Source organism: Panthera pardus, unplaced genomic scaffold (assembly GCF_024362965.1).
Source record: "Panthera pardus isolate Hobbes unplaced genomic scaffold, ASM2436296v1 HiC_scaffold_15, whole genome shotgun sequence".
Taxonomy (NCBI): Eukaryota; Metazoa; Chordata; class Mammalia; order Carnivora; family Felidae; genus Panthera; species Panthera pardus.
In genome coordinates this window covers 55771414-55791786 of record NW_026526710.1, presented here as the reverse complement: position 1 = coordinate 55791786, position 20373 = coordinate 55771414, and the positions used below count along the sequence as shown (strand labels likewise).

Below are 20373 nucleotides of genomic sequence, written 5' to 3'. Positions count from 1 at the left end.
AGCCATTTTTTTTGCCCTGTGTGCCTGCTTTCAATAGGGTCATATGAAAAAGGTACAGAAACTGCATTCTAAGCTCCCAAAGGCATCTTGGTTTGCAGAAGGCTAGAGACTGGCTCCAGAGCTTGCAAATGTGAGAGGGTGTTTCACCTCAGCATCCCTGAATCCCCGCCAACTCAGGTTAATAGTGCCCAAAAGTCATTTTCTGGCCTACTCACATGGTTGGAAGGGGATGGCGTGATGGCGGCAATTTCAGACATCCACCTCCCAGATGAGCATGGCCATATGGACTCAGAGCTGGAAGGGAAAGTATGATGAGTTTGGAGGCAGCAAATATGAATGAGTAAGGAAGCAATTTGAGCCAGGATGCCAGGAAGAGCAGGGCACAAATGAGGAAAAATTGTTCAGAGGGAACAGCTTATGGCTAGGGATCAGGATACCTGAGTTTTTCCTGGCTCTACCTCTATTCAGCTAAGTGACCTTGGAGAAAGTACTTATTCTAGCTAGGAGAATTGTGTGTGTGTGTGTGTGTGTGTGTGTGTGTGTGTGTTGTATGTGTGTGTGTGAGAAACAAAATGAATTTCTTTACTCCTACAGTTTCTTCCAGCTCCAGAACTCTGAGGGAGGGATTCTTGAACAATATTTTGTTATAAAATAATTACATTATACTTTGTAAATCAGCAAACGTATGTACATCACAGTTTTATTTGTTTATATATGAAATAGAAAGTACCCATAACTGCCTTACAAGTTCCTCAAGAGAATCTAATTACTAATTCTATTACAATTAGTTATATGTGCATTATGCATGCACTTTTATATTTGCTCTCATTCAGTCTTCTCAAGAGTCCTGTGAAGTATTATTATCCCTTTTTAAGGATGAAGAAACTAAAGGTCAGAGGATATAAGATTTCCCAGTGCCACACAGCAGATGAGAATCCAGGAATTTTCGACACAAAGGCCAGCCTCTTTCACTGTGGTGTACTAACTCCAAACACATGTCTAAATTACATAATAGGCGTAAAAAATGTCAGTCTCTTCTCTTTATAGAGTTTACAAATTATCCATGGAATCAACACACAGAAAATGTTACAACATCCACAGAAATGACATTAAGAATAGTATAAACAATAAACACAAAAAGGCCTAATAAAATATAATAATATCAAACTCCACTAAATGACAACATTTGCAGAGATAAAAATACTGTTTATTGAACACCTACTATATGTATCTGTTTATCAAATAAGCACCTTGAATAAGATATTCATTTTAGACATAAGAATTCATTTTAGACATAAGGAACTATGTCTAAAATAGTTATAACATAGGGACTATGTTCTTTTTCTGCACAATAAAAAGTTCAGAAAAATGAAGTGACTTGCTTAGAAATCACAAAGTTGCAGAGTCAAGATTACATTATTCATAAACTACACTGTCCCTGATTTTTCTAGCATGAGCTAGCTCTACTGGAATACCTTTCTTTATAAGGAACTTAGAGCCCATGATGAGAGACAGAGGGGAAGCTTTCCACATGAAACAATAGTGTGTGTAAATGTGTGGAAGATAGAATCTCTCTTGGGGAGAAAATCCAGAAATCACTTGCCTTACAGAAGACTTATATGTAGCACAAATGGGAATAATAAAAATAAAATGGTGATCATTTCAAAGAAGATGGAATTAGTTATAAACTTAAGAAAAAAAACATGGATAGGATCCGTACTGTATGCCAAAAATTACAAAATGCTGATAAAAGGGAAAAAAGTTCTAAGTAAATAAGTATAATTGGCTTATAGGTATATTGAAATCAAAGAATGGAAGACTCAGCATAGAAAAGATAACAATTATCCCCAAATTGATCTATGGGTTTAATGCACTTCCTATCAAAATCTCAGCAAGATTTTTTTTTGTAGACATAGAGAAACTGATTCTAAGTTTATGTGGTAAGACAGAGGCCCTAGGAGGGAAAATTTATTGATAAAGCAGGATGAATCACTCTTCCTAATATTGAGGCTTATTATAAAATTAGAGTAGTAAAGTCAGCATAGTATTGGTGGAGGAGTGCATACATTAGTGGAACAGAATAAAGAACACTGAAAAAGATTCACATGACTAGGCCCAAATGATGATTGAGAAAGGTGCAAAATGATTCAGTGGAGGAAGAGAGTTAGGCTTTATAACTAATGATAGAGCCAACTAAAGATCAAAAGAGGATAGATAGACAGATGGGACCTTGACCTAAACCTAACACCTTCTAAAATACTTAATTCAAAAATCAATCACTGGACTTAAACATAAACATGAGTATTAAAGTTTTTAGATGAAAACACAAGAGAAAATCTTCAGGATCCTGGGTGAAGCAGAGAGTTTTTAGAGTTAACGCCAAAAAAACACGATCTATAAAAGGAAATATTGATAAACTGGACCTCATCAAAATTAAAATCATTTGCTCTGTGAAAGATCCTGTCAAGAGGATGAAAAAGAAAGCTACAGAATAGGACAGAATATTTGCAAACCCACATATCCAACAAAGGATCAGTGTCTAAAATATATAAAGAACACTCAAAACTTAAGGTAAACCAAAAAAAAACCAATTAGAAAAAAATTGGACATTTCACTGAAGGGGATATACAGTTGACAGAGCATGAAAGTATATTCAACATCATTAATCATTGGGAAAATGAAAATTAAAACCACAATGAGGTGTTATTAATGCCCATTAGAATGGCTTAAAAAATAAGTGACAACATAAAATCCCGGGGAGGATGTGAATAAACTGGATCATTGCACTTTCTCAACGATTCATAAATTGTTGGTGGATATGTAAAATAGTCTAGCCATTATGGAAAGTAGCTTGGCATTTTCATATAAAACTAAGCCTGCTGTTACCATACAACTCAACAATTCCACTCTTAGCCATTTATTCCAAAGAAATTGAAGTACAGTTTCAAAAAAAGGGGGAAAAAGCCTATACACAAATGTATATAGTGGCTTTATTCATAATAGCACCAAACTGGAAATTACCCAAATGCCCTTCATTTGATGAATGATGAAACATATTGGTATATGCATGTCACGGAATACTACAGAGAAATATAAAAGAATGTATTATTGGCACACAAAACTTGGAGGACTCTCAGGGTAATTATGCTGAATGGAAAAAGTTAGCTCCAAAAGATAGCATAAGATTCCATTTCTCTGACATTCTTGAATGACAGATCGTAGAGGTGAACAACTAATAGTTTCCAAGGGTTAAGGAAGAAAAGAAGGTTGTAGCTGTAAAAGGATAATAAGAGTGATCCTTGCATGACGTAAATGTTCTGTGTTTTGACTATAGTGTTAGCACGTGAACCTGCACATGTGTTAAAGTTGCACAGAGCTAAACACACACACAGGATTGCATGTAAAACTGGTAAAATCTACAATTTGAAGGAATTGTGCCCATGTCCATTTTCTGGCTGGGATATTGTAGTATGACTATGCATGATGGCACCAAGGGAGGTACTGGGTAAAAGGTATACAGGATTTCTCTTCATTACTTCTTATACCTAACTGTGGTTACCATTATCTCAAAATATAAAAGTTGAAATAAAATATAAAGATGGCTTCAAAACATATCAACGGGTCTTGAAGAAATTCCAAGTAAGCCATGTAAAATTTTGGACCTAATTTAGGGAGCAAAATGGTTCAGGTGTTGCTGCACAGTGGTTTGCGTGTTGCAGGAGGGCAATGCAAGGACCAAACCCATCTCAAGTTCATGTAGAGGTTTTGGAGCAACAGACTCCTGCCTTGGAGTCTCCGTACTTTCAACTCAAAGACAAGTTATTATGCTTGTCTTGTGGGTTGTTCTCTCTTAAAGACTTTGTCTGAGTCCACACATATCAGATTATCTGGATCAACCCCGATCATCTTGCTGCAGACTGGGTTGACAAACTTCATTTTTATGTGAATCCACTATATTTTCTAACTATCAGGCATATTAAGTTTTCCGTCCTTTTCTATCCCCAAGCAGGGGTGGGTGGGCAAGTTTCCTGCTGTGAAATAGAGCATGTTTTTCCCAATTGTTAAGCAGCTCTTTTGCATGTTCCTATATAGACCAGCAATGACTCATTGCCTTCCCTCTCTCATTGCAAAAATGGGGCCTGGGAGATTTGTACATACATCCCAAATGTTACATATTAGAATTGATTACACCAACACAACTATTAAGCTTTAAAAGGCATAATGTTTTAAGCCTGCTCAACTAAAATACTATAGTCTATGCACAATCAAACCTCTCTGAGGGGATTAGGCAGAAACCATTTTAATTTATCCATCCTGGAGTGTGGTACTAACAGCGCTGCAAAGAAACTGCTGAGTGAGCACTTGTTTACCCATCAGCAGAAGAGTCGCCTTGCTTTGGAAAAATAGCCCTGTGTTTTGCTCATCCTGTACACTTAAAAAATGGGAGGCCCTCCTCTAATCATGCTCCCAATTGACTCTTGCTGACATGTGCTTAAGGTTTTAGAGAACTTGTGTTTTTGATTCATGTGTCTTCTTCCTTTGTCTGTTTCAGAGCTTCCTTTAGACAAGAGGCCTTCTACTATAGATCTGTGTAACCTCAGCAGGGTTCTATGGCAGGCCCTAAATCAGCTTATCAATACTAAGTTACTTCTATGAATATGAATACCTAGTATCATTTTTGATTGGACACAGAAACCTTTTTGAAAGTGTATTGCAAAAAGTGACCTATAATTGAATAGGAACTCCCTCTGATGTGCACATTTAATAAGGCCATTTTTTAAGTGCCATTAGCTAAAACAATGCTGAGTGTGAATATGCCTTCTAAATTAATATTATTCTTCTGGATCCCTGCAGTGATTGAGGCAACATTTTGAGAATAGGCCACAGGTCCCTAAGAACCTTTAAGGAGGATGTCACATATCACACATAATAGTCTGCCGATCTTTCTTAAAAACTCAAAAAGTAAGGCAAAAGATGTATGAAATCTGCACTGTTAAAATATTTGTAGAGCTATTTGAATCGGATAGTAAGTTATTCGTAATATGGAGTCTTCTAAGGAATATGGCAGAAATTTGAGTCTTCATTCTTGTAGCAGGATTTTTGCTAAATTAGGTAACATTTGACTTGAATACTTACTATTCTCTGTGCCTTTTTGCTCCTTTCAAGTGCTTAACTATACCCTACTATACCCTCTGTGGCAGGCAATATCCTGTCCCTCAGTCACCCTGCCTCATTTCTACGTGGGAGAGTGCAGATTTTGTTTTCTTGTGTGTCTAGATACAGTCACCCTTTCCAACTCTACGGTATTCATCATGGTTGGCTTACATTATGACTCAGTGCTCTTCAACACTGATCTATTCCCTGAAACATCTCCAGTAATGTTCCTTCTAGGTTAAACATTATAAGGTTTCCATTATAAGGTTAAACATTGTCTATGCTACTATCAGACTTGGACGTTTTATTGTGGCACAGTCACATCCATTCGCTTATGTATTTTCCATATCTGCTTTTACACTATAAGGACAGAGCTAAGTAGTTGTGACAGAGACCATGTTACTAGCTCATCCTTTGCAGAAAATGCAGAAAAGTTGCCAAGCCCTGCTATAGAGAGAGCCGTGACTCAAGTTCTCAAGCCATCATTGTTAGGTTGAATTAACTGAGCAGAACCATTGCTAGTGCAGCTAAGCTCTACTGAGATGAAAGAGAAATATTTAGTTTAATTTAGTTTTAAGTTTTAAGAGTGGTTTAAAATGAGAAAACTTTTGACATTTAACTTATTCAGAAGTCTAGAATTAGAGGTTATCAGGACTGATGAAATGCTGAAAGGAATTCTGCATTATTGTTACAGCTCAAAAATATCATTATAGATCTTCTGTCTTGCCTTCCATAGGTCTGCTCTGTCATGGTAAGCTTGCAGCCTCGCTCTTATGCCCACCATTCATGAACCTAAGATAGTAGGAAAATCTGAGACAACACATCGTCACAGAGCCAGATTTGGGGACATAATATAAATATATTTCTCTTCATTCTTTTTTTGGGGGGGGGGGATAGACTTTTCTCAGAAGCCTATCAGTAATCTTTCCCTTAAGTCCCACTGGTTAGGCTTCAAATTCCTTCATTTTCTTCTACCTTAAACATTAAAAAGAAAACATGGGAGCTATGTGAAGAAATTTCTAATTGTAAGCAATTTTCTTTATTTTTGGGAAAAAAAAAGAAATGAGAGGAAACTAAAAGATAGCAACGCCTCCAGTATTGTGTGTGATGCATCATATATGAACTTCCACATGTTCATCTGACAAAAGTCATGACATCACACAGGAGAAGTATGTTCTGACCATAGCTTCTAGAAGTGCAGGTGGGACTGTCCGTAGGTATTCATAGAACTTCTCAACAGGAATCCTAAGGGAGAGTGTTATGGCTAGTTCTCTACATCCATGGCTGAAACTATGGTGAATTTTAGAAAAGTGTTTCAGAAATGTGTATATTTTTTGCATTCTAAAATATCCCTCAAACCAGATACCAACCCTACATTCTCTCACTGAAGGATATCTTGAAGGATATTGATTATTCTACCAGTAAAATTTTATACCATGACTGTAGATTCTGAGGAGTATTCATATTTAATGGGATTTTCCACTTTTTTATTATTCTGAATAGATGTCCAAATCCAGCAAGTGTCTTTTAACAATTATATCTGTCCAGATAAGCATGTGTAAATGCCATATTCATTTCAGGCTTGTTCTTCACTGGACCTCTACTTGCCAGGGACAACAGGAAAATGTGTTCAATGGTTGTCAAATGACAATAAATAAAGTTGGTCTTTCTTCAAATGGTCATTTATAAATCCTCTAGTACACCTGTATTTTTGAGCTGTGATAATTATTTTAACACTTTCATTTTACAAGACTATTCAGAGGCCTAGGAAAAAATATTACCTATCTTAAAGACATGGAGAAAAGACTTCTAGAATTAATTTATGCATATTTTAATTTAGCTTATGATATTTTTATATTGGGCCTATGGTCAAGATAGAGCAAAGGAGTATGAACAATTTTATTTTGAAAGTCATTAAAAATCTCAGTTGATAAAAAGCTTTTGATGAATTTTGCTTTAAATATAACTAAACTAAGCAATATGGATAATTATATGTAACTCATAGAGTGAATTTTCTAAAAGAAAAAATAAATATTTGTGATTATATACCATACATACACATGCATACACACACAGAAACTTGTATATATTGTAATACTTTTTAAATGTATAATTTTGATTACTTTTTAAAGAAAGCAATTTTATTTCAATAAGACCTACAATTGAGGGGGAATTAGGATGTGTAATTTTCTTAAGATTCTTTTTCAAGTTTTGATATTAGTTAGGATTATACTGATCAAACAAAATGAAAGATAATTTCTTTCTTCATATCATAAGAAAGTTTGTGAATAATAGTATTATTTCTTCCTTAAATGCTTTGTTGAATTCCCCAGTAAGATAATCTGGGCTGGTGTTTTCTTTGAGGGACATTTTAAATTACAGATCTGGTTTCTCTAATAGGTATAAGACTTCAAATTTTCTATTTCTCTTTCTATTGAATTTGGAAATTTTTGTATCCCAAGGAATTGTCTGTTTCATAGAAGTTGTTAAATGTATCCAGACAAAGTGAAATAAGTCAGGCAGAGAAAGACAGGTACCATATGGTTTCACTCATATGTGGATCCTGAGAAACTTAACAGAAGACCAGGGGGGGAGGGAAAGGGGAGAAAAAAAAGGTAGGGAGGGAGCCAAACCATAAGAGACTCTTAAAAACTGAGAATAAACTGAGGGTTGATGGGGGGGGGGGGGGAGGTGAGAGGGAGGGGAGGGTGGGTGATGAGTATTCAGGAGGGCACCTGTTGGAATGAGCACTGGGTGTTGTATGGAAACCAATTTGACAATAAATTTCATTTTTAAAACGACGACAACAACAAAAAGAATAATCATTTAAAAAATCAAATTACACTTTATCTGCTAGATGTATATTTTAATATAGAGCAACAAGTAAAATTTCTATTTTGTGCTAAAAAAAGAAAAGAAAAGAAAAGAAAAGAAAAGAAAAGAAAAGAAAAGAAAATTCTCATTGCTCCTCCCCGGCAACTTTAGTCAAAGAAACTCTAAACAGCAAATAAAATCTATAACCACTCTGCAAAGCTGTCAGTGACCTTGAACAGGACACACAGATAAGAGATAAGAATCTGAAAATCAGTGGGACTAAACTGAGAATTGACAAAGAGCTGGCAGGAAGGCTTTGGCCTTGGACCAAGAAGAACAGACCAGAGCTCTGAATTAAGGGCTGTGGACAAAATAGAATTTACTACCTAGGTGAGCTTGTAGCAGAAAAAGAAGCGGGCGGGGGTTGAGGTATTTACTTGGGTGGGAGAGGAAACAATAGGCTAACACTGTTAGCTTTTTGCTTCTGTGCCTATACTTCACTAACTTAAATGCAGCATTGTTCACATCAGTCAGAGAAGTGAACCTCAAAACACTCAGTGTTAAATTTTTTGAACCCTGTGGCATGAAGGGGTTATCTCTTTATTTTATTGTTGTAGTCATATGACGAGGAAAATAAGTTTTCACTGGAAAACAAATTCAGTTGTGAGTACCCACTAACTCAAAAAAAAAAAAAAAAAGGCCACTTTGGTTTGAAATGAAATAATTCAATCACAAGCAGTTCCTGTTCCTTGACAGGTCAATTTGATTTGCCCCTCAGCCTGACAGTAGGGCTGTGACTGAAGAGGACACATTTCCAGCAGAGTACCTGAAGCGCTAAAATATCCTACACTTCATAACACTGAAAGGAAATTTGACCAACCGGGAAAGATGCCCTATTGGCAACTTTACAAAGTTCTTGGGAGAAAAAGCAAACCTATATGTTTGTTCTTTGAATACTTTATGCAAATGTGTTGATGTATATGCACATGTTGGTGGGAAAATAAATGCAAAAAGATGGAAGTTCCAACGAATGAATATGTTGAATTGCTAAAAGCAACATATTGCAACTTATGTTCTGAGAGCTCTTTGCTCACCATGAAATCCCCAAGCTGAATGTATTCAGAAGAAATGCAATAAGGTATGGAATAGTTCCAGGTTCAGATGTGAACACAGATACAAACACAGTGAACGCCGGAATGTGTATTTGATGCTGTTGTGCAATGTTGAGAAAATAAATTGGATGTTGTTCATGTTGCTAATGCAAAAACAGAATGAATGCTAAAATGAAGTTATCTGCTGATTTTGGAATCTCATTTATCCCCTGCTGATTCATATCATCTGTTTTGGTTATACACATGATGCAAACATTCGTTTTGCGAAATCCCACTCCTAAGTCTTCAACAACTTTACTCCAGCTTTCGAAAATTAGCACTAGTTCAAATACCAGGAGAATAAAGTAATTGATTTCAAGCTGGTTAAAATGAATTTTCTGGGCTTGATGCTCTGTGGAAATAAAAATTGGGGGTAAATTGTTCTTTAAAAAAAGAGAAAGATGCTTTCTATACATAGTAGGTGTACCAAAATATTTTTGAGAGGAAAAAAAAAATTTGTCCCTCTCCTAAAGAAGCTTAAAATAAAGTTGGAAGAGACAAGGACTGTATGTTTTGTATACCATTAAACTAAACTACAAAACCACACCAAATAACAATCACAACACAAAGCAGTACATATTTAGGTGTCAGGTTAGTAATGATCAATTGCTCTAGGAATTTAAAGAAGGGGGAGTGTCATGGATTGGGTTTTATGGTGAATGTTCTTGAAGGATTTTTCTGGTCAAGCATTGAATGAAAACATAAGAAAAAAAACATGACTAAGCTATGTATATGAGGAAAGTCATTTCTGTTGGTGGTTTTGTGTTTACTATTTAAATATAGAATTCTAGGCTTTGGAGAAATTCTAGAATACAGATTAAAGTTGGCTGCTTGAAGATATTTACACTCTCCTTTTGCCTACTATATCCAATTAGTTGAAATGTAGCCCACTTCTTTTATTCTTGAATTTTACAATAAATTGATCATTTGATAGAATTAAATGAATCTTTTCTTATAAAAAATATACTCACTCTACAATTAGGTTGAGAGAATTCATGCTGCTGTGATGGTTGGCTTAGATAGCCTTTAATTATATGGCATTTTTGAGTCTGCAAATTTAGTTATTTAACACATTTGTATTTTTTTTAATTGACTCGAATATTTCACTGAGTTTTACTAGTAAAAAATCTCTCTCTTGTAAGCCAGAGAATGGTAAATGGAGCTTAGTGTGGCAAAAAAAGGTGTCAGAATTGACTGACAATTTGAAGAAGCCAGGTACATTTTTTTCAGGAAATCACATTTGATTAGTTTGTGCCTATTGTTTATACCTCAAGACATAATATCTGTAAAGACTATCTCTGTGACAATTGAGTGTTGGTTAAGCAATCATCCATGTAATGTTTAACATCCAGGTAATTTTCAATCTCTGAATATGTTCTCACAAACAGAACACCAAGACTTGTCACTATGGCAGACTGAACTGATATAAGAAACCTCCCTTTTCCTACTCCAAACACAAGTTCTGAATATGGCAAAGGGATCCCAAGTGGATACAGGGGTCTGAATGAGATTAGAATGGGGAAATTAAACCTGACATACATTTAAGAAGTGAGATCTTTATACTCCTAAGGGTCCTGAGGAAAAGCCTAAGGTCATATATTGAATGGATAAGAACTGAGTTCCCTGAATCATGGTGCAAACACAAAGGTCTGTATGCCACCTTTTTTGTTTTTTGTTTTTGTTTTGTTTTTTGTTTTCATTCACCCATTGGACAAATAATGATTGAGGGTCTACTGTGTGTTAGAAACTGGTAGGATAACAGTGAAAAAAAGGGAAGAAAGCAAAACGTTGTGTGCCTTGCATTGTGTATGGAGGGGAGGGGAAAAATAATGTAAGGGAGTATACATTAGATTGTAGTAGATGATGTGGAAAAATTAACAGGTAAGAGATATAAGAAATATGGTATTTCTGCAAGTCTAAATGGAGTCATTTGAGAAGTGTTTACTAAAAAAAATGTCTTTGAGTAAAGACTGGAAGGAGACAAGTCAAGACCTGAAAGACATATCCATGCATATGCCCATGCAGGTGAAACCACAATTACAAAAGCCCTCAGTCAGGAAAATACAAGAACAGTAAGGTGACCATTATGGTTGTAATATTGCAAGAAAATACAAGGAAATTGTAAAGTTGAGTGTTAATGAGTGGCCAGATTCAATGGATACTTTTAAGGGAGGTAGGGGTGAAAAGTGAGAAGTTTAATTCTGTGGTAATCATCCAAACAAGAGATGATGGTGTATTAGATCAGACTGGTAACAAAGAGGTGATAAGAATAGCCTGGCTATTACTTTAAGGTGAGGTCACTAGTATTTGCTGACAGATTGTGTGTGTGTGTGAGATGGTTAGAAAAAAGTCAAAGATGATACCAAAATTTTTGCTTTGATAGTGGAAGGATGAAGTCATTAGTTGACATGAGGAATATTGTGGAGAATGCCATTTTTGTCAGAAAAATCAGAACACAGTCAAAGGATATGCTAAGGTTAAGATGGCTATTAGAAAACTAAGTAGCTGTCAGGTAGACAGTTAGATACATGAGTCTGAATTTGATGGGAGATGTCTGGGTTAAAGATGTAAATTGGGAAATCATCAGTGTATAGATAATATTTAAAGCCACCAGACAGGATGAAATCACTAAGGAAATAAGTATAGATGGATTCATGGTTATTAAATCACGTTCTTGAAAGACTGTATCTCCTGGCCCAGGATTGGCTGAAAAATAGATGCCCGGGGCTGTGAGTAGGAAAAGATTCGTGCATTTACAATTAGAAAACCAAACCCGCTTCAGGTGAGAGGGTAGGATCTGAATCCATACTACTGACCTTAGCACAAAGCTTGCGTTGATAAGTTAATAAGAAACTTGGCCCACTTTAGTGTAACTCATAAGTGTCTAGGGAGAGAAAGTAAGCTATGCAGCATAAAAGGCTTCTGGATGTCAGACTTATGAGTCTCCATACAACAGTGTTCCTACCAAAGATGACCTAGCTGTCAGAAACCACAATACGATATCAACAAGTACTTTAAAAAAAAAGACAAAATGTATTCACAAAGAGCAACATTAAATAGAGCATTTTATGAAAATAAATGCCATATTCTTCAAAAAATTGAAGAAGATGATTTTTAAAATAAACTGGTAGTGGATTACACATACATAAAGCAAGGCATAGTATATTAAAAGATAGATTTGAGGGTATCCATAATGCATCTCAGAAAGGTAAAGAGAATGAATACATGAGGAAGAGATTAAGAGATGTAGAGAATGGAATAAAAAGGGCCAACTTAAATTTAATGACGACTAAAGGACAGAATGAGGAAAATGAAGTGATAAAAGGATAATGGCAGGCAGTTTTCCAGAATTTAAGAAAGTTATAAGTCTTCAACTTGAAGGAGAATCCTAGTGTCTTAAGAAGTATAAACAAAAATAAATCCACTCTTGGGGCGCCTGGGTGGCTCAGTCAGTGAAGCATCCAGTTTCGTCTCAAGTCAGCTCAGAGCCTGGAGCCTGCTGCAGTTTCTGTGTCTCCCTCTCTCTCTGCCCATCCCCCATTAGTGCTTTTTCTCTCTCTGTCTCAAAAATGAATATACATACATACATACATACATACATACATACACACACACACACATACATAAATTCGCTCTGTTGCTGATGCCTCTGGTGCTGACAGGCTGGGCAAGTGTCACGGTCTTCATATTGCCTAGAAACTCGGTAGCCACTGACAAGATCAGAGGTGGCATGGCTAACAGCACAAGAAGGCCCACTTAAGGCGTAGCTCTGAAGCCAAACTCTTTTGGAGGTGCTTCTTAGGCAAAGGGAATTACTGTGGTGGAAAAAAGTAGGAGTAGAAGCCAACCAGCCACATTCTGCCATCAGAAAGTGTGGCAGGTCCAGCTGATCAAGAATGGCAAGCAAAAAAAAAGTCACGACCATTTTACCCAATGATGACTGTTTGAATTTTATTGAGGAAAATGATGAAGTTCTGGTTGTTGGATTTGGTCTCAAAGGTCATGCTGTTGGTGATGTTCCCAGGGTTTGCTTTAAGATTGTCAAAGTAGCCAGTGTCTTGCTTTTGGCCTCATACAAAGGCAAGAAGGAAACCAAGATCCTAAGTTTTGATGGTGAAAATACGACAATAATAAATTTTCATATGCCATAAAAATAAAAAAATATACACCTAAACTCATAATGGTGAAATTAGAAAAACATCGAAGATAAAGTGAATGTCTTAAATGTAACCAAAGAAGATTTAATGAGAAAAATAACTGCTCAGGGCTAATAGTTGGACTGACCTTAGACTTCAAAAGCAATGGTATATGTAAGAAGAAAATAAAATTATATAGTCAAGAAACTGAGAGAAAGCATTGCCAATCCAGAATGATATAGGTGGTTACACTATCATTCAGGAGTGAAAGGGAAATAAAAACATTCTCAGGAGAAGGCAGAATCAGTTTTATCATACATAGACCTTCCCTGAAAATCTAATAAAGATTCTACTTTACATTTTTGCATTTGTATTTTTCTTTTCAGTACAAAGACTTTAAATCTAAATAGGTATTGCCCTATAGAGAAGAGAAAGTGGAAGAGAGAAGGAAAGAAAACTACTCTGATATTTATATATTTTGGATGCATTTGGTTTCAAGAAACAAATCTGAAATGGTTTAAATTGTTATAAACATGACTAATAGAAATCAAGAGGTAAAGTAGGCTCTTGGTTAGTAAGTCAGTGGCTAAGTGATATTAGCAAGGGCCCAATATATTGTTGTGACTTCAGGTGTGACCTGAATTTGCAAGTTAACTTTGGAGCTATAAATTAACTGTAGCACTTCCATAAATGATATACAGGAATAACCAGTCTCACAGGAATAAATGGATCTATTCTGTGCTTGCTTATTAGGGGAAAAAAAAAAACACAAAAAATGTTGTGAGGATAAATTTTCGAGAAGCCCCAGGTAGACTTCCCTTATGATCCATTGACCAAGATTAGAGCACATTCCCATTACCAAACCTGGAGGGGAGAAAGGAGCTATTTATAATTTGCATAGACTTATTCACTGGGGGAAGATTTGATGTTGAGGAATTAGTCACAAGGAAGAGAGAGGGATCAGGTAGGAAGTGTAGAAATCTAAGGCCTTATCTCCCTCCAGAGGAGGATGAACAAAGTGATATATTTATTTGTATTTAGTTTAGATATAACCAGGTAAATAGTTAACCTCCAAAAGCTGGTGAGTAACTTTAAGAACAGGAATAACATACAAAAACTTACCAAAAGCAGAGAGTGTTACAATAAAAATAAAATAATCTACTGGGGAAGAGTTTATAATCACAAATAAAGAATATAGTTTCAAAGTCCAGAAAGCAACTGATAGGGTTAGCATAGATGTATCACCTGAAAATCCATGCCCATTTATATTTTTCTCAAGCAAATGCAATAGTTATGCTACTAAATGCCTTTAACCCTCTCTGTTGTGTCCCTTCTGGTTTGAAGCTTGGTACAAGAGCCAGGGGAACCAAATATCTGTAAATGTCTGGCTTAACAGAAGTGGCTAGTTTTCCTAGTGCAAACACTTCCTAAATAGAAATGTCCACAGCATACAAAGTCAGAGGCCTATCAAGAATTTTTTTCCTTTACTTTGTCAGGGCAAATTCTAGGTACAACAGCCATAAAAGTTCCATGCCCAGTAGAGATAAATAATCAAGAGCCATTTTGTGGTTATATATTTTGTATCACAACATCTCTCTCTTTGGAGAAAGGAACTAACATGAATGGTTTTCAGGGAACTGACCAAAGTTTCTGGTGTATCTATACTACTACATGCTAAATTGTTTACTGGGCTCCAGTCTTGTCAATCACTAGGAGAAGTTGTTCGGGAACTAAAATGGCTTATTAGATAAGACCCTTAAATTAAGTGAGAGGGCTGGGGTTTCCAGGAAAATCGAATCAGGATAAAGACTTTTAGGATTTGTATTTAGATATAAGAGAACTGACAGGTAGATTAGCATGTGAGATCAGGAGTAAAATATGGAGGGAAAGCCTAGTATGTGAAAAGAACATGAATATTGCTGTCAAACCCACCTAAATGGAATTCTGACTCTGCCATTTACCAGCTATTTGACTTTCAGCAAGTTGTAATTTAACTGTTTTGAAAACATTTCTTCATCTGTAAAATCAGGGTTTTTGAGAAGAGTAGAAAATTATTTTTAAGTGTCTTTTAGATATTAGATATTTAGATATCTTGTTGAGTACAGTTATTAATAAACAGATTTCACTTAATATATTCCTTTCATATTTCTCATGTAATCTACTTTTTCAGAATTATAAGCCCATAAAACAATAAGAAAACTTTAAACTGGAATAATTGTGTCTAATTCTGCTTTCCTACCTTCCCAATGTTTAATTAGGTTCTCTGACTTTGTTTTGCCATATATAAAGTATATACTTGGAATAGGTAATTCAGACTACCTCTTTCAATTCTAAATTTATGAGGACTAGTTTTAGGCATAGGTGAAATAGAAGCTCACTTGAATGAGACCGGTGATGATCAAAGTGCCAGAAATTCTTCCATAAAGAAGTCATCTTTGCATTAACAGCCATATTTTGGCTTCTTTTAATATACAGACATAAGTAGAAAATTGTGCACTTTAGTCTTTCATCCTAAATTGTGAAAGAGTCTGTCATCTTCTCTCCTAGCAGCCTCAAGTGCATAAGAAATATCACAGGACTAGAAGGAATTAAGGGGACACAGAAGAAGCAGATGATGTCAAGGGCCGTCTGCTGCATTAATATTTTGCTGATGGCCAGCTTGAATGATAAGATATAACCCAATCAGGTCTCAAGGGAAGCAGCTTTGCAAATGGAGGTTGAAAAACAACTTGGTGTTACAGCAGTAGAAACCCACATACTAATTTCTGGATCTCGGATTTCTGTATGCACAACAGTTAAATGCATTTCCAACCTTGTTACCAAGACTTTTGCAGAAACAAATAATTGATGTGTCTGACATGTTACAGCATGGAGGCAGGAAGTCTAATTAAATAAATGTGTTCAATAGCAGGTATATCTATTAGTCAGTGATACAAGTGTCAGCAGGTTGATGAATGTATAAATTTTTCATAAAGCATTTGAATGTCTCCCTGACAGTCATTTGTCCCTAGATGTACATAGTTATCCATGCTTGGATATGAGATTAAGGCATATCAGAAAAAGTCTTTTGTTTTTATTGTGAAATGTAACACATACTGAAAGGGTATAAAACATAAAGTTATAGCTTAATAGTTTATTATGAAGCAAACATAAGTAGGTCAAGAAATGCAAAGTTTCCATCACTCCAGAAGCCCCCACGTGACTTTCCGAGAGCAAATATTTCTGAGTTGTTCTCCCTTTCCTTAAAGTAAAGCTAAAGATGATTTTGATCTTCCTGGTATTGTTTCCTTGTTTTCTTTTAGAGTTCTCTATTGTTGGTATCCACCTGTAAACTCTCTAGGTTACTTTTTCCTCGTTTATTACAGATATCTGCATTGATTTATGTCACTATAGCTTGTTCACGTTTGCTTTATGGTATTCCATTGTTTGACTATACCACAATCTGTGCATTCAGTCTTCTAATGTGGACATGGAGTTCTTTGGGCTATTTCAAACTCTTAGGAATATTTTGTATATGGCTGCTGGTATGCATGTACACATATTTTAGGGGGAATATACATAAGAATGTTATGTTCTATTTACTATTTATCATGTGTTATATGTGTATGTTTAACAGAGTATTGCTAAGAGTTTCCCAGTGTTTGTAAAACTTAAATGCCCAGAAATAGAATATAAGACATACTAAAGGTTAATGATTGCCAACACTTCATATCTCAATCTGTTTCATTTTAGTCTTTCTGTTGGGTACTGATTTCATTTTTGTGATTACTAGTGAGGCTTAGCACCTTTTCATGTGCTTTTTGGTTCTTTGGAGATCTTCTTGTTGTGAAGGATTGTTACCTACACATTTTTAAGACAAGATTGGATATCTTTTCCTTCTTGAATTATAGAAGTTTCTCTGTGTCCCTCTCATTTATCTCTATCATATGTTTTTTATATATATAATTTCAATATCATGTGATCCGTTTGTTGGTTTTATGTGTAGCAGAATCTTCTACTCTTCAGCCTGCTTTTTATTTTCTCACTAGTGTTCCTTTGATGAAAAATGTCCTTAATTATTTTTAGTGTTTTTATAACTTGTTTAGGAATTTTTTTTTTCTGTATTACCTTCTGGAAGCACTATTTTATTTTTTAATTTTGAGTGTTTACATTGAATTCTACAATTCACTTGGAATTAATTTTTGTTTCATTGTAAGGCAGAGATTAAATTTCATTGTGTACCAAATAGAAAATCAATTGTCCAAACATCATTAACAACAATTACCTATATTTCTTTTTTTTACTCCCTAGAGTTTCACTTTGTCACTAATCAAGTGTCCTTGTAAATATGGGTTTATTTCTGGCCCATTGCTATATTAGAATATCCTTACATTAATCATATTCTTCTAGTTACCTACCTATACAATCTGACTTGATTTCAGGGGAGTAAGTCCTACTTTATATCTCATCTTCAAGAGTTTCTTGGCTATTCTTGGTTCTTGCATTTCCATATGACTATTAATACCAGATTTCATGCTGAATAAAATATAGTTTGGGATTTTGTGTGAGATGCCAGTTAATCTAAAGATCAGTTTGAGAGAATTAACATCTTTACAATATTGTATCTATTAACTCATCTACATGGCATATCTTTCAGTGTATTTGATCTCTTTATTTATATCAATAATTTCTACTTTTCTGCTTAGATTTCATACATAAATATACATGAATATTAATACGATTATATGTGTATTCCTATATACTATGTTATAAATCTTATATTTTGAGAAAAGATGTTTGGTTGTTACTGAATAGAAAAACATTGGGTTTTTTATATTAACTACATTAAACAACTTTGTTGAAATTTTTACAGTTAATTCTAATAATTTGTAGATTCTTTTGGAGTTTTTGTCCACAACCATATTATTCATAAAAATGACAATTTCAGTTATATTTTTCCAGTATTCTTTTTATTGCTTTATCTTGGATTACTCATCTAGGTAGGAACCTCAGCATAATTTGGAATGAAGGTAGCGATAATATGTATTCCTGTACCATTTCTAATATCAGGAGAAAAGGTTTTAATATATCACCAGCTAGCATGAAATTTGTTTTTTAATTTGACACCTGATAGCAGATAAAGGAATTAGGATAAGACATTTTATAGGTAGATATTGAATTTTATTAAATACATTTCTGTAACTATTATTATGATAATACATACTTTCTCCTTTAACCTGTTAAATGTGAATTTTGATTAAATTTTAAATATCAAACCATCCTTGCATTCATAAAATAAACATAACTTGTTTATTACTTAATTTTCTTCTTTATTTTTATAGTAAGTCTGTTAATACTTTGTTTAGGATTTTTACCTCTATGTTTATGTGGGAAATTGGCCTACAGTTTTCTTCATTCTTATGAAGCTTAGGATTTGTGCTTTGATAGGCTCATAAAATAAGCCATAGAGTTTTCATTTTGTTTTTCTTTTTTTCTTATAGATTCTGTGAAAGCCAGGTATTATTTCTTTCTCAAATATTTAGTGGAATTTGCTGATGGGTCTCTTCAGTTTTGTAGTTTTAATTATGAAAATTTTTCTATTTATTAATTCAATTTAATTAACAGTTACCAACTTTCTATTTCTTCTTGGATCAGGTTTATAAGTTATACTTTTCTAAAAACATGTCCATTTACCTATGTTTTCTAATTATTGTACTTATGTGTCAGATACATAATCATGACTGGTGCTGTTATTTATATTCTTGGATCAGATCAGATATTTGAGAAGGTTACTAATCTTATCAGTATTTTCAAGTAATAAATTGTTGGCATTGTAGATAATGGATACACAGATAGAAAAAAATACTATCCTTACTTTTATTATTTTCTTCATTCTATCTTGTTGGGTTTATTTTGCTTTTCTTTTTCAAACTTTGTAGATGCTTGACTTGTGATATTTTAGTTTCTTTTCCATGTAAACAGTTAAGGTTATAGATGTTCACGTAAGCACCACTTTTGTGGCTTCCCACATTTTTTTTATGTAGCATTTTCTGTTGTCATTAGTTTAAGATGTTTCCTAAATTGACTTGTAATTTCTTTATTGTCTCATGAATTATTTAAAAGAATATTCCTTAATTTTAAACATATATTTTTTCAATATAATCTTTTGGGTTTTTTTCTAGCCTGTATGCCTCATAGCAAGTTGATCACATGTAATTTATTAAGAATAATTGTTTGGTCAGTATATAATAATTTTTGTAAACTTCATGACTGCTAGAAAAAGATGGAAATGTATTTGTTGGGATCTCTTTTCTATATATGTGACCAATCATATTTATCTAATCTTCTACATTTTTACCTAATGGTGTTTTGACTTTTAGATGTATATGACTCTGAAATGTGTGCTTAAATCTCTCACTGTGATTGTGGACTTGATTATTTCTGTAATAGTTTTATCAATTTTGTTTGAATTTTTTGAGGCCATGACATCTGACACAAACAAATTTAGATTCTATCTTCCTGTTGAAGTGATGCTTCCATTTCATTTTTTTCTCTTAAAGCTTATTTTCTCTGATATTAATATAATTTTGCCAGATTTCTTTTATGTGGTGTTTGCATTGTATATTTTTCCCTACACTTTTGATAGTTATATTTTAAATGTGTGCCCTATAAATATATAGGGTTTTTTCTGACAGTATTTGTCTTTTAACTGGATTAGTTGATTCATTTACATTTAATATTATTGATGATAAATCCTGGTTTAAATCTATCGTCCTGTTAGAGACAACTAAAAAAATTTTTTTTTCTGAAAATTCAAAATTACCAAAGACCTAACAGATAGTAAAAATTTTTCACGCCAAGATCTCATGGAATACTGAAATTGAGACGACTAATCTTGGCATTTAAAAATGTTTTGCCGTAAGGATATTTCCCCACTCTACGGTCTTTCTCTTTAAGGGTCACAAATAACTGAGAAATTTCATGACAAATAGTGTTTATATTTGAGCCTCAAGAGAATTGCCCAAATAGTGGTTTAAATCTGATTTTCCTAGATTTACAAACTTCATTAAGTTAATCCCTCTGTAGAGGCCCAAATGCAGAACACTTTTAGGATATTATAGAGAAATTGGGTGTAAGCT

The 20373-nt window shown here is 34.4% G+C and overlaps 1 pseudogene; it reads left to right on the top strand.

The window, feature by feature from the left end:
* The first annotated feature begins 237 nt into the window (after positions 1–237).
* On the top strand, positions 238–13270 carry LOC109276390 (40S ribosomal protein S23-like; annotated as a pseudogene).
* The last annotated feature ends 7103 nt before the right edge of the window (positions 13271–20373 follow it).